This window comes from Mus caroli, chromosome 2 (genome assembly GCF_900094665.2).
Source record: "Mus caroli chromosome 2, CAROLI_EIJ_v1.1, whole genome shotgun sequence".
NCBI lineage: Eukaryota > Metazoa > Chordata > Mammalia > Rodentia > Muridae > Mus > Mus caroli.
The window spans coordinates 85,084,874-85,097,884 of NC_034571.1; the positions used below are offsets into that span (position 1 = coordinate 85,084,874).

General features: G+C 40.9%; 1 protein-coding gene across 13 annotated transcripts in view; it reads left to right on the forward strand.

The window, feature by feature from the left end:
- Positions 1–13,011, forward strand: part of Celf1 (CUGBP Elav-like family member 1) — a 78,710-nt gene that overhangs the window by 18,938 nt on the left and 46,761 nt on the right. The window contains exon 1 of one of the 13 annotated variants that reach the window (XM_021154706.2): positions 4,701–5,485. The exons of 8 other annotated variants lie outside the window; for them this stretch is intronic. The gene's annotated coding sequence lies outside the window, so the exon portion shown is untranslated. Of the gene's footprint in view, positions 1–4,700; positions 5,486–13,011 lie in introns of those variants that run through there. 4 more of the 13 variants (XM_021154709.2, XM_021154697.2, XM_029474514.1 and 1 more) reach the window with 4 other exon arrangements.

Consider the following 13,011-nt stretch of genomic DNA (forward strand, 5'->3'; position numbering starts at 1 on the left):
AGGCCAAAAGCCCACTTTTTTTCTTCCCCTTTCCCTGCCAAGCCTTACCAGCCCTGTCTTTGTTTTGCTATTTGTTATCTTCCTGTCTGTTGTCTGAATGGATGCTGGGATTAGAGATGATTACAGGTATGTGCTGTCATACCTACTTCTTCAGTTCCTTTTGAGTAGGTGGGTGGATTAGGTATTGTGACTTTATTGATTTCTTAGTGAACTAGGGTGTGTAAATCTCTTAGCTCTATCTTTGTAGTCCAGGTAGTTCTCCAGTGGTGGTAGGAGGTACTGGGGATTGAACCCTTGGCCTCTTGTATGTTAGGCAAGTGCTCTCCTATTGGGCTTCACACCCAGCTGTTTGTTCTTTCTTCCTTTTTCCTCCTCTAACTTCTTCCTCTTCCTTTTCTAAGATTTATTTATTTAATGTATATGAATATTTGTTTTGTTTATATGTAAGTCTGTGTGCTGTGTGTGCAGCACCTGTGGATGCCAGAAGAGGGCATTGGACTCCTGGAATTGGAGTTTATTGGGATCACAGAGGTTGTTAGTCAGTACTGGGAATTGAACCCTGATCCTCTGAAAGAGCAGCCAGTGCTCTTAACTGCAGGCCATCTCTCCTGTCCTCACCAGTTGTTCTTAAAGCTTGATCCTCCTAACCCCACACAGCTATTCTTACTCTCTAGCTCTGGAGCTGCCGATCTCTCTTCTTCCCTTCCTTTTCCTGTACCTGGGGATTTACTGTATACTTTTGTGTTCTATTACCAAGGTCAGCTGATACTGTGTTTGAATTCTAAACAGCCATGTGCTATGAGTGTCTAGAAAGAAAACACCATTTTCTTTACCATATAGTAAGCCATATTTGCTATGTGCCTGGTCTTTGTCTGTGCCTTCTTTTGATTGGGAGCACACTGAAGAGTATCCTAAAGGGTATCTTGATACCTCCTCCTAAGAAGACTTGAAGCCTCCATTTATAGGTTGATTCACAGTGGGAGAGAGCCACTTTTGAAATTTATTTTTCTGATAATGTGACTTTTCTTATCTGTTGCGGCCTGCCCGCAGTCCACAACACGAACGGTTCAACTGAGAATGGCAGTTCGCTGAAAAGAGAGGAATCGAGACGGGGCTGAAGAAACAATGGAGCTAAGACAACATCCTGATCAAAGCTCAATTTTACTATTTCCAGACACTCAGTTATAAAGGAAGGGGGAGGGAACCCAATATCCCGCCAAGTAACTCAGGGTCCAGTAGCAGGACGAACACGTGTGTGCCTCCAGGTGGCAAAGGCAGGTTCCAGCAGTAGGCGTGGCAGGACGAATGAGCCGGTAGCTCCACCCTTGAGCAAGCAGGTTCCAGGCTGGGGGAAGGGAGGCCACACTTATCTTTCATTTCTGTGCTGCCTTTTATATTTTTTGTACCTCTTGCTTGAGCTTGCAACCTTCTGCATAGTTGGCTATTATGTCATGTTTGGGACTACAAAGTGAAAGAAGATTTTAAAGTTCTCAGAATAATGTCGCCCACATCGCACATATGTCACATTTTGAATTTACTAGCTAAGCCTCCAGATATGTGCTTTATATACAGAATGTTCAGCATACTGACTTATGAGAACCCAAAAACATTAAGACTTAAATCACTTTTGTTTTAGACAAAGGCTGGTTTTTTGAGTGTGTGTGTCTGTCTGTCTGTCCGTCTGTCTTTGTGTCTGTGTGTCTGTCTGGTATGGTGTGTGTCTGGTCTATCCACCATCCTGTTCCTGTGTCATTATGTGCTATGTCCATCCATACCTCCATCCATTCACCCCCCAGGTTCTAGTTGGCCTGGAGCTCACTTATGTGAGACCACACTGGCCTCTTACAGAGATCCATCTGCTTCTCCCTTCTGAATGTTGAGATTGAAGGCATGTGCCATCATAACCAGCTTTGGGTTTGATTTGGTTTGATTTTAACAGTATCTCTTTCCTCTATTATGTAGCTCTGGCTGTCCTGGAACCAGGCTGGCCTCAAGTTCACAGAGCTCTTACTTGTCTCTGCTTCTTTAGTGCTGGGAATAAAGGCCTGTGCCACACTATGCCTGGCCTTGTTTTTGGTTTTAACTACACCACTCCCCCCCCCCCCCCCCCCCCCGCCAAAAAAAAAAAAAAAAAACAAAAATCAAAAACAAAACACAGGATCTCAAAGAGCCTAGGTTGACCTCAAATTCAGTGTCTAGACAAGGCTGGCTTTGAACTCCTGATTTTCTTGCCTCTGCTTCTCAAGTGCTGAGATAAGGTTTGTAAATGCACAGCTAATAGTTTTCACTAATTGAGGTATAGAACACTTTTTGTATTCATAGCTTGCTTTCCTTACTCATAATTCCTTTCTTTTGCTTTTTTATTAGTTTCTTTGATTTTAGTTTTAACCCTTCCCTCCTCCTGTATTATCTTGCGTGACTTATTTATCTTGAGACAAAGTTTTATTGTACAGTAGCCTACGCTAGCCTTTAACTCAGAGCAATCCTTTTTGCCTTCTGAGAGACAGGCATGGGTCACCATTCCCATTTTACTTTTTTTGCTTCAAGGCAAGAGTAGAATAGACAGGGGTGGCCTTAAGCTTGCATCTGCCCTGCCTTTACCACCAGTCTGTTGGGATTGGAGGTTTGCCCATCTTGCCCAAGCTCCTGACATCCCTCCCCCCATTGGTATGTTATATAAGTAATTTTGTGCATAATATGTTGGGGCTTCTGGAAAATTTGAAATATCTATTGGTTATAAGTCTGTGGGCCTTCAGCATAGAACTCTGATATGGTCTTACCTTTTTGTCACTGAGGAAATAGGTCCAGAGAGGAGACTGACTTGCAAAGTCAGTGTGCTATGGAGGCTTATGGCCATTTTTATTTTGAGATTATGTTTTAATTATCCTTGCTGTATGTAATTATGGACTTTTGTGTTTAATTTTGTTTAATTGCTTACACATAGTAAAGTATGTAGTGATTAAAGCTACATTACATAAAATATAGCACATCCACCATAAGTTACTATAATCAACCAAAGGTGTTAAAACAAAGATGTTCAGATTCTTTTTTTTCAAGACAGGTCACTTTGTAGACCAGGCTGGCCTCGAATTCAGAAACCCACCTGCCTTCCGCCCCCAACCCTGGGAGGGGGGCTGGGACCATGCCCAGCTTGCTATTCATATTCTTTTTTGTTTGTTTGTTTTGGTTTGGTTTTTTCCAGACAGGGTTTCTCTGTATAGCCCTGGCTGTCCTGGAACTCACTTTATAGACCAGGCTGGCCTTGAACTCAGAAATCCGCCTGCCTCTGCCTCCCGAGTGCTGGGATTAAAGGCGTGCACCACCACCTCCCGTCGAGCTATTCTGTCTTAATTTGACATGTTCTTTGTAAATTTTAGGGAGAAGTTAGGCATGGAAGGAAGACTGCTTAGGATTTCTATGGTAGCCTCATCACACATTTAGCTGTGTTGAGAAGCTAATACTCTTGCTCAGCAGTTCCTTTGCTGGCAGAATGACATAGTGGTGTTCCTCACCAAGGACTGTCACATCATCAGGATTTCTAGTCCTACTTGTGGGACTCCAGGTTGGCCTCCTAACTTGGTACAGCTGTAGAACTCCAGACCCTCCTCCTTCTACCTCAAGTAGTTCTTATTTTGTTTTTTGCTTTGTTTGTTTAAAATAGTGGCTTGAAAATTATTCAAAAGACTAATTAGTAATCTTGGAAGTGGAAGAATATTTTCTTGAATGTGGTGGGTGAGAAATGTTTGAGGGAATGCCGAATTACTGTCTTTTTGTTTGTGTGTGTGTGTGTGTGTGTGTGTGTGTGTGTGTGTATGTGGAGGGACTGCTGAATTATGCCAGGATTACAACATGCCCAGTTTTATTTTTCTTTCCTTAGAATGTTTTTCTCTAAAGTAGGCAGGAACTATAAGTAATATGATATTAATCTCATAAAACTGCATAAAACATTTTAGGTTGAAATTACAGACCAAAAAAAAAAAAACCCAAACCAAATCCAGGAACAGAGGAACTTCAGTCTATTCCAAATCTGCATTTCCCCGTGTTGAAGACACTGTAGTGAACTTAGTGAAAGTGGGTAGGCTCCATGGAATAGAAGTCTGCCTTTGCTCTCTCCTCTCTCTCTTTTTAAAATTTTATTTATTTTATGTATGAGTGCTCTATCAGCATGTACACCTGCATGCCAGAAGAAGGTACCAGATCTCATTACAGATGGTTGTGAGCCACCATGTGGTTGCTTTGAATTGAACCCAGGATATTTGGAAGAGCAGCCAGTACTCTTAACCACTGAGCCAACTTTAGCCATTACAAACTTATATTTTTGTTGGTTTGTTTTGAGACAAGATTTCTCTGTGATGCCCTGGCTGTCCTGGAATTCACTCTGTAGACCAGGGTGGACTCAGACTCACAGAGATTCATCTGCCTCTGCCTCTCTGCCTCTCTGCCTCTGCCTGAGTGCCCCACCACTGTCTAGCTGCTCTTTTCTTTTAATATGGGTAACATTATTCCCTCTACTTTGGTTCTAGTCAGATAAACAAAACAAAACAACAACAACAAAATTTACTGTAGTCAGAAGTTGAGTATTCTTTTTTAAAAATTTTTAATATTTTTTGTTATATATTTTCCTCAATTACATTTCCAATGCTATCCTAAAAGTCCCCAATACCCTCCCCCCCAAGAAGTTGAGTATTCTTGTATTTCACAGTGAGGCGAAATACAATTGCTTAATTGCTTTCTACAACAATTTTGGAAACAGATACTGGGCTTGATTATATAAGCCAGCATCCTGAGAAGTATATTTAAATAATCTGTATGGACCAGAACAAAAATATCAGACCATCCCCAACAATTTGAGAGTTAGGGTGACCAGAGAGTAGTGCAGGTTAGATTGTTACTTAAATGTGGGAGGTAGCCTGTTTTTGTTCATTACATTTCACGATTTAAATGATAAATTGAGCCGTATAGCTGTTGCTGTTCTAGCAAGAATCTGACCTAGTAAAATTTTTTTTCAGTCTTTTCAGTTCCTGAGGCTAAGGATCTTAGAATAGCGACTGTAATTATTGGGGCACTCCCTGACTGAGATAGAACCTCTCAAACCTTCCTTTAAGCCTGTGCGCTTCTCTGTTTTTATATGGGGTGTGTGAACAGAATGCATGTGTGAGAGATAATTGCCCTTTCACTAATGGCCCCCTTTCAGTAACCATGTATGGGTAAAGCTGCTCAGTTAGTTCCCTGCTCCTCCCTCTCAGAGTGCAGAGCAGAGAGATGGTGCTCTGCGGAAGCTGCTGCTCCACTTTGCAGCTTTCTATATTTGTACAGCAACAGCAGGAGCAGCCCACTAGCTAGGCGGTGCAGTTATCCTGTGCACCCACATTGCTTCAGACCTGCCCAGGATTCAGCCAGGGCTTGAAGTTTGTGTTCTTAACGTGCGTCCATCTGTCTGTCTGTGTACATTTCTGTGGAGGACTAAGGTTTTCAAGTAAAAGAGGTGACTGACTTGTCTTTTTTGGTTTGATTTGTTTAGGTTTGTGAGTTACAAATTATAGAAGATTGAGAATTTTGGGACTGGGTGGAGAAAAGATCTGTAGTCAGCTAATACTATCTTGAGCAGACGGCAGGCTGGTGGATTTAGTGTCAGGAGGTTTCTGAGCTGCGTTAGAGACACGGCTCACTGAAGAAGTGCTTTGTGGTCACAGAGGTCAGCTCTGAAGAGTGGGACTCAACACAGTTTCTGTATAAAAAAACGGAGAAACTAGCTCTACAAGATTTTGTGTGCATCTCTTTGGAGTGGGTACAGTAGGACTATTAATTTGCCTTTTGCTGAGAAGAGCTGTGGAGAATATCTGGCTATTTTTGGTTTCCCAGCAATCTATGCTGTTGTCTGGATTCATAGTACTTTGCAGTTTTGCCTGACAGGCCTTGTAATGTCTTGTGATATCATACCTATTTAGGGAGTAGAGGGGAAATGATCGATAGCTTTCAGGACATTTTCCAAGCTGCTAAGGTTGATACTGTTTTAAAAGAAGACTTTTGTTGGCTTGCTCTGAAATTATTTTAATCAGGTAATTCCAGTCTTGATCACTCCATCTAAATAAAGAGAAGCTCTTTGTTTTACTGGTTCCTTTTGCTTCCTTCCCCCACCTCATCCCTGTGAGTCACAGGCTGTAGAGCTGGGAATAGAACTTGTCAGCTGAGTGGGGACAAGACAGTTTGCTGTACATGTTTATAGCTATGGCTCATTCGGAGATGAGAAGACTTCAGATGCTGGATAAACAGCTTTACTGAGGTGACTTCTATCTGCATCTGGGTTGGTATAGATGCAGAATTATGTGGCTATTCGCTGATGTGTATTGTGTCTTTGAGACTCTGGGTCCTGTATACCTCAGAACATTCTAAAAGAATTGACTATAACAACATATTGACTTAATGGTCTTCTTGGCAGGTCTTTGTGCTCGTCTCATTTCTACTGTTTTCTCATTGATATCTGAACTATTAGGTAGGGGCTCTTGTTAAAGATCAAAATCAGTGACAGCTCTTTGTTGTTGTAACAACATAAGTAACCCTGGCTGTTCTGGAACTCAGATCTTGGTTTTGTTTTTTTTTTTCAATTTTTTTTAAAACAATGTGTGAAGACACAATTTTTTTTTTTAAGATTTATTTTATTATATGTAAGTACACTGTAGCTGTCTTCAGACACTCCAGAAGAGGGCGCCAGATCTCCGTTACGGATGGTTGTGAGCCATCATGTGGTTGCTGGGATTTGAACTCTGGACCTTCGGAAGAGCAGTCAGGTGCTCTTACCCACTGAGCCATCTCACCAGCCCCTCAGATCTTGTTTTTACAGCTCAGACTCAACAACTGATACCATGGTTAGCACATTTATATTACAGATTTTTCTTTATTTTTGGTTATTTATAATTTTCCTGCCATTATTACTGTTCTTGTTGGTGGTGGTGTTATTTTGTTTTTGTTTTTGAGACAAAATTTCTCTGTAGTCCCAACTGTCCTGGAACTCGTTCTATAGACTGGGCTGACCTTGAACTTATAGATCTGTCTGCTGCTGCCTCCCAGGTCCTGGGAATTAAAGGCATGTGCCACTATGGCCAGTTCCTGCCCTTATTTATGTGTATCCATTTTGAAAGCTTCCACAAACTTATTTGATATAATGACAGGGATAAATAAATTTTAAGGAAGAAGAGATAGCAGGCTGGAGAGATAGCTCAGTGATACAGAGAACTGGAACTGGCTGTTTTCCTAGATCATCTGAGTTCAAATTCCAGCCACCCACATGGCTGCTCACAACCACCTGTAACTCTAGTTCCAGAGAATTCTGATAGCCTCTTCTGACTTCCATGAGCACCAGTCATATACATGATGCACATATCTACTTGTAGACAAAACACTCAAAAAATTAAAAAGAAATTATTAATATTATTTTTAAAGAACTGCACTTAGGCCCAGTGGTTAATGTTGAGTAGTGAGAAACACTATACCTGTTGGATGCTAACAGACACAGTTGGGGGCTGATCTATGGTCAGGCATTGCCTTCTTACCCTTTCTCCCCTTCCTCTTTTTAATGAGAAATATTACCTCTGAATTTATTGACCTCACCTTTTAGTTCTAATTTTATACTGTTGGGTATTTTGCCTGTATGTATGTCTGAATCATGAGAATGTAGTACCTGGGGAGGCCAGAAGATGTCAAGCCCCTAGAAACTGGAAATGCGTACATAGTTGTGAGATGCCATGCGGGTACTGGAAAATGAGCCCAGATCCTCTGGCAGCACAGCCAGTGCTTGTAACTGTTGAACCATTTCTCCAATCTTAACACTACTGGGTTTTCATGTTGATTTTTGTATCCTGTTAACTTTGCTAAGTGTATAGCAGATCCAAGAGTATTCTGATAGAATCATTAGGGTCTGGTGAGTATAGGATCATATCCCTTACAAATAGAGGTACTTTACTTCTTACTTGTATCTTTCCTTTCTACTCGTGTAGCCATTTTGAAGAGATATAATCATCTGGCTAAAGATTAAAGCTTTCTGGTACTTACTTTCTACTGGCGCCAAATTTCACACCTAGAAGCATAACAGTAATGGGTGCTTATTTGAGTATTTTCTGTGACTTACATGTCATATATTCGAGTCCTGACAAACACACTGTAAAGTACATACTATTTTTGTAACTACTTTTCATATAAGAAAATACATAAAGATGTTTAACAGTTTCACAAAGCTAACTAGGAGTGCAGCTCAGTTGGTAGGGTGCTTAGCTGACATCCAGGAAACCCTGGGATTGCTTAGCACATCATAAGCTAAACATGATGCTGAATGCCTATACTTCCAGCACCTTGGTAGAGATAGAAGGGTCAGTAGTGCAGTGAGTTAAAGGCCAGCTGGGATACATGAGCCTATATTTCAAAAAGAAAAGAGGCTAGCAAGATGACTCAGTGCGTAAAGGTGCTTGCTGCAGAAGCCTGGCACTGGCTTTGATCTCTGGAACCCATGTAAAGGTGGAAAGAGAGAACCAACTCCACAGAGTTGTCATCTACCTGCACACGCTTGCATGACATGCATCTTTTCCTCCCTGTGATAATGACCTTTTTTAAAGAAGAAAAATCAGTGTTCACAAAGTTACCTGGTTAGCACCAGAACTGGAAATGGAGAATGCTGTTATTACTTAGCGTTGGTGGTAGGTTTTAATAATAATAATAATCTATGTCCGTAGGTTTATAGTAAATATATTATGGGGTGGTTTTTGTTTGTTTGTTTGTTTTTGTATGGGGATTGAATTTAGGGTCACATACACACTAGACAAGCTCTTTGCCACTGAGCTACAATCTGACACATACCCACACCTTTATTTGATTTTTTTTCCATTGAGAGATAACCTCAATTATTTATTTACTTATTTATTATATGTAAGTACACTGTAGCTGTCTTCAGACACACCAGAAGAGGGCGTCAGATCTCATTACGAGTGGTTGTGAGCCACCATGTGGTTGTGGGATTTGAACTCAGGACCTTCTGAAGAGCAGTCGGTGCTCTTACCTGCTGAGCCATCTCGCCAGCCCAACCTCAAATTTACTGTGTAGTTAAATATGGCCTTAAACACCTGATCCTGCAGCTACTTTTTCTCTCTCATGATGGGATTATATGTACCACCAGTTTGAGTTTGTGGGTATTGGGGATTAAACATTCTGTCAACTGAGCTATATCTTCCCCCAATCTTGAGAGGTGATGGAATGGAAGAACAAGCAAGCTTTTGCCTGGTCCGAAACTATGAATTTTCTATGAATTTTGTCAGGATAACAGGGATCTGTTCACAAGATCAGATCTAAAGGAGTTTGTGGTTGACCATGTAATTGCCATCCAGAATAACAAAAATGCCATTCTATCTGGCACATTATAAACAAATACCATAAAGAATGAATTTAGACAGGTAAATAATCAGTTTTGTTTGTTTGTTTTTTAAAACAGTAAGAACAAAGTCCCAAACAGCCAGATGTGATTGCGCACGACTGATTTCACCACTTGGGAGGCTGAGGCAGCAAGATCTTGAGTTAGGAGGCCAATGTGAAGTGAATGTCAAGCGTCAGGCCAGGCTGGATTGTGTAGCATAACCCTGTCTAAGCAAAATGGAACCCATTTTTGTGAAATTTTTATTTGTTTGTTTGTTTGTTGTTTGTTTTGAGACAGGGTTTCTCTGTGTAGCCCTGGCTGGCCTCGAACTCACTTTGTAGACCAGGCTGGACTAGAACTCAGAGATCCACCTGCCTCTGCCTCCCAAGTGCTGGGATTAAAGGCGTGTGCCACCACTGCCCGGCTGAAACATTTTTAAAAAGGCATTTATTTTTATTTCATGTGCATTGGTGTCTTCCTTGCATGTATGTGTGTCTGAGGACGTCAGAACTGGAGTTAGAAGTAGTTATGAGCTGCCGTGCGGCTGCTTGGAATTGAACCTAAGCCCTCTGGAATAGAAGCCAGTGCTCTTGACCACTGAGCCATCTCTCTAGCCTTAGATCCCCACCCCCACCCCGCCCACCCCCCGGCCCCCAAAGGCAGGGCTTTTTAGGCTGTTCTAGAACTTGCCTTGAACTCAGAGATTTGCCTGTCTCTGTCTCCCAAATGCTAGAATTAAAGGTATGCAAGTGTGCCGCCACCTCCTGGTGAAATATTTGGAGTTCTGAATTAAAGATTGCACTTTCCCTTGGATGTATGTAGGTTTGTTTGTTTGTTTGTTTGTTTCTAATGCAAGTCATAGATTATTAGCAAATTCATAACAACTTAAGGCAGGTTCTTTCAGGCCCTTTTCTTTATGTGTGGTTTCCTAAGTTCTAAAATAGTGGACTTAAAAAAAAAAAAATGTGTCCTGTCCTCCCTCCATATCTCTGTGAATGTATATCACATGTATGAATGCCTATGGAGGCCAGAAGAGGTTAGTCCCCGATCTAGTTACAGGCCATTATGAGCCACCTAGATGTGAGTGTTGGGACCAAACTCAGGTCCTCTAAAAATGCCCCAAGGGCACTTAACCATAACCATCTCTCCAGCCCTGGGTTCTCTTTGTTATTGACAGAGCTCCTGTTTTCTAAAGAACTTGTTTTTGTGAAAATGAAATTACTGACTACTTTAATTTTGTAAAACAGCCAAGATATTTTAAGGGGCGATTTGAAGGAAGTGTTGCAAATCTTATATGTGAGTGTGTACATGAGAGAAGCTCTTAGGAACACAGTTGGAAAGTGATGAAACCATGATAATTGAATGTACTTTTCAAAAAGCAGTAATGTAGAAAAATACTTAGAATGTGTTCTTCCATTGTTCATCCTTAGAAATGCCCTACTTAGCAATTAATGAAAGCAGAGTTATGCTTTTCCTTTTTGTTGCTGGGGTTTTGTTTTTTTTGTTTTTTGGACAGGGTCTTTTTTTTTTTTTAGCCTAGTGTGTCTGGGAACTCATTATATTTGCCCACCCAGACTGGCTCTTAAACTCACAATTTCCTGCCTCGTCCTACTGGATGCTGAAGATTACAGGTATGAATCACAAGAGGTAGTGGGACGTTATAAACAAATACCACAATATGGGTAAGGGAAAGAGGGCCTTTATTTATATGGATTTTACTGAAATGAGCCAAACAGAAAGACTGAATGAAGTTTCCTGCTTCTCAGCAAAACAGGAGAACCATCCTTAAATAAGACATATGGAAGTATCCTGCTTGAGTGCCCATGTTTGGGAGGGAGGTGGGAGCAGATGGTACAGGCAGGTTTCTTGGCTGCTTGCTTGGTTAGGGTTTTGGAGACAGTAGAACTTCTATGGTAGGTTCTGTGGAAGAGTGGATATGTGTTGTTTGCTTTGTACATGCCTGCCTAAAAGGTGAATGAGCAAGCATAGGGTGAAGATACTGTTCTGTTGGGTAGTATGGGAGTAAGGAAAAGGAAAAAAAAAAACCAGAATGATAAAGACTACAGTTGAATCTAAACCTTCCACTGAGATTAGGGGGACAAAAGCAAGATGCAGTATGAGAAACAGGATTCCAGGCCTTTTGCTGTCTCTAGAGCTGCAGGTACCGTATTTCTGTACTATTGGCTTTTTTATTTGTTTAAACTGAAAGCTGCTTTGATTTCTTTTTGAGAGAGTAGGACAAAAGCTGTATGTATAGAACTTGCTTTTTATAGCTATCTTAGCTAGGCCTTTGCCTTCTTTACTGGAATTCAGCTAATGATGTACTTTGCTTTTACAGGAAGGACTGACTGAAGACAGTGTACATGTAGATATATAGCTGAGTGACTGAAAATAACTCCAAACTTTTAAAATAGGCAAAATACAAGGCTTGCAGTTCAGATTGCCCGAGTGTCAGATGAGTTGCTAGGATAATTTCAATCAGCATGATGCAGTTATCCAGTTCATATGTGATACAGTGCTGGTTCACTGGACAGTGGCTGTTTGTACAAATGAGTTTTAGGCAAAGCAAGAAAAAAGTACAAGACCAAAATGTTTGTGTGCAGCACTACATAAATTGGGGTGTTTATGTTATACTTTATAGTTTCTGTTTTTAAACATTTAGTGTGTGTGTATGTGTGCATGCGTGTGTGCGCGTGCACAGCGCTGTAGTACTGTGTGAAAGCCAGAGGACAGCTTGGAAGAGCTGATTCTTTTCATGTCTTTCAGGATCAAACCCAGATTATCATGCTTGGTGGCAAGTACCTTTTCATGTTGAGCAGTCAGCCATTTTGCTAATCCTATGCTTCGTGGAATCTTTTAAAATTTTTCTGTAGGTGCTAGGGTACTGGTAGCATACACCTTTAATCTCAACAGTTGGAAGGCAAAGACAAGCATACCTTCTATGAGATCTAGGCCGGGGCAGGCTAGGATTACCTAGAGAGACCTTGTCTACACACACACACACACACACACACACACACACACACACATTTGACTAAATGATACACAAGTCATGCATCTACTTGTAAACAATTCAACCAGTAGGATACTTCTACAACTGTTTATCTTTCCATATATTTTGTTTTTATTTAAGCCACGTGTGAAATCCTTTTCCATTATATAAATAGATTCTGACCACTTTTTTTTTTTTAAATATTTATTTCATGTATGTGGGTTCACTGTCTTCAGACACACCAGAAGAGGACATCAGATGCCCATTACAGATGGTTGTGAACCACCATATGGTTGCTGGGGATTGAACTCAGGACCTCTGGGAGAGCAGTCAGTTCTTAACCGCTGAGCCATCTTACCAGCCCTTGTTTGTTTGTTTGTTTGTTTGTTTTATAGCTTTAGCATGTTGTGTTTTGTGGTTATACTACAATTTATTTAATCAGACTTCAGGACAGTGTTCTTTTGAATGTCCCTGTCCATACTTTGCACATACTAGAATCAAGTTTATTAGCAGGCTATTTTTCAAGAATCAGAACTTCAGGATGCAAAAGCATATCCAGCTATTAGTTTTAAGCAGATATTTTGAAATTTCCTTTTTGTAGTTTACAGATGATGGCATTCAT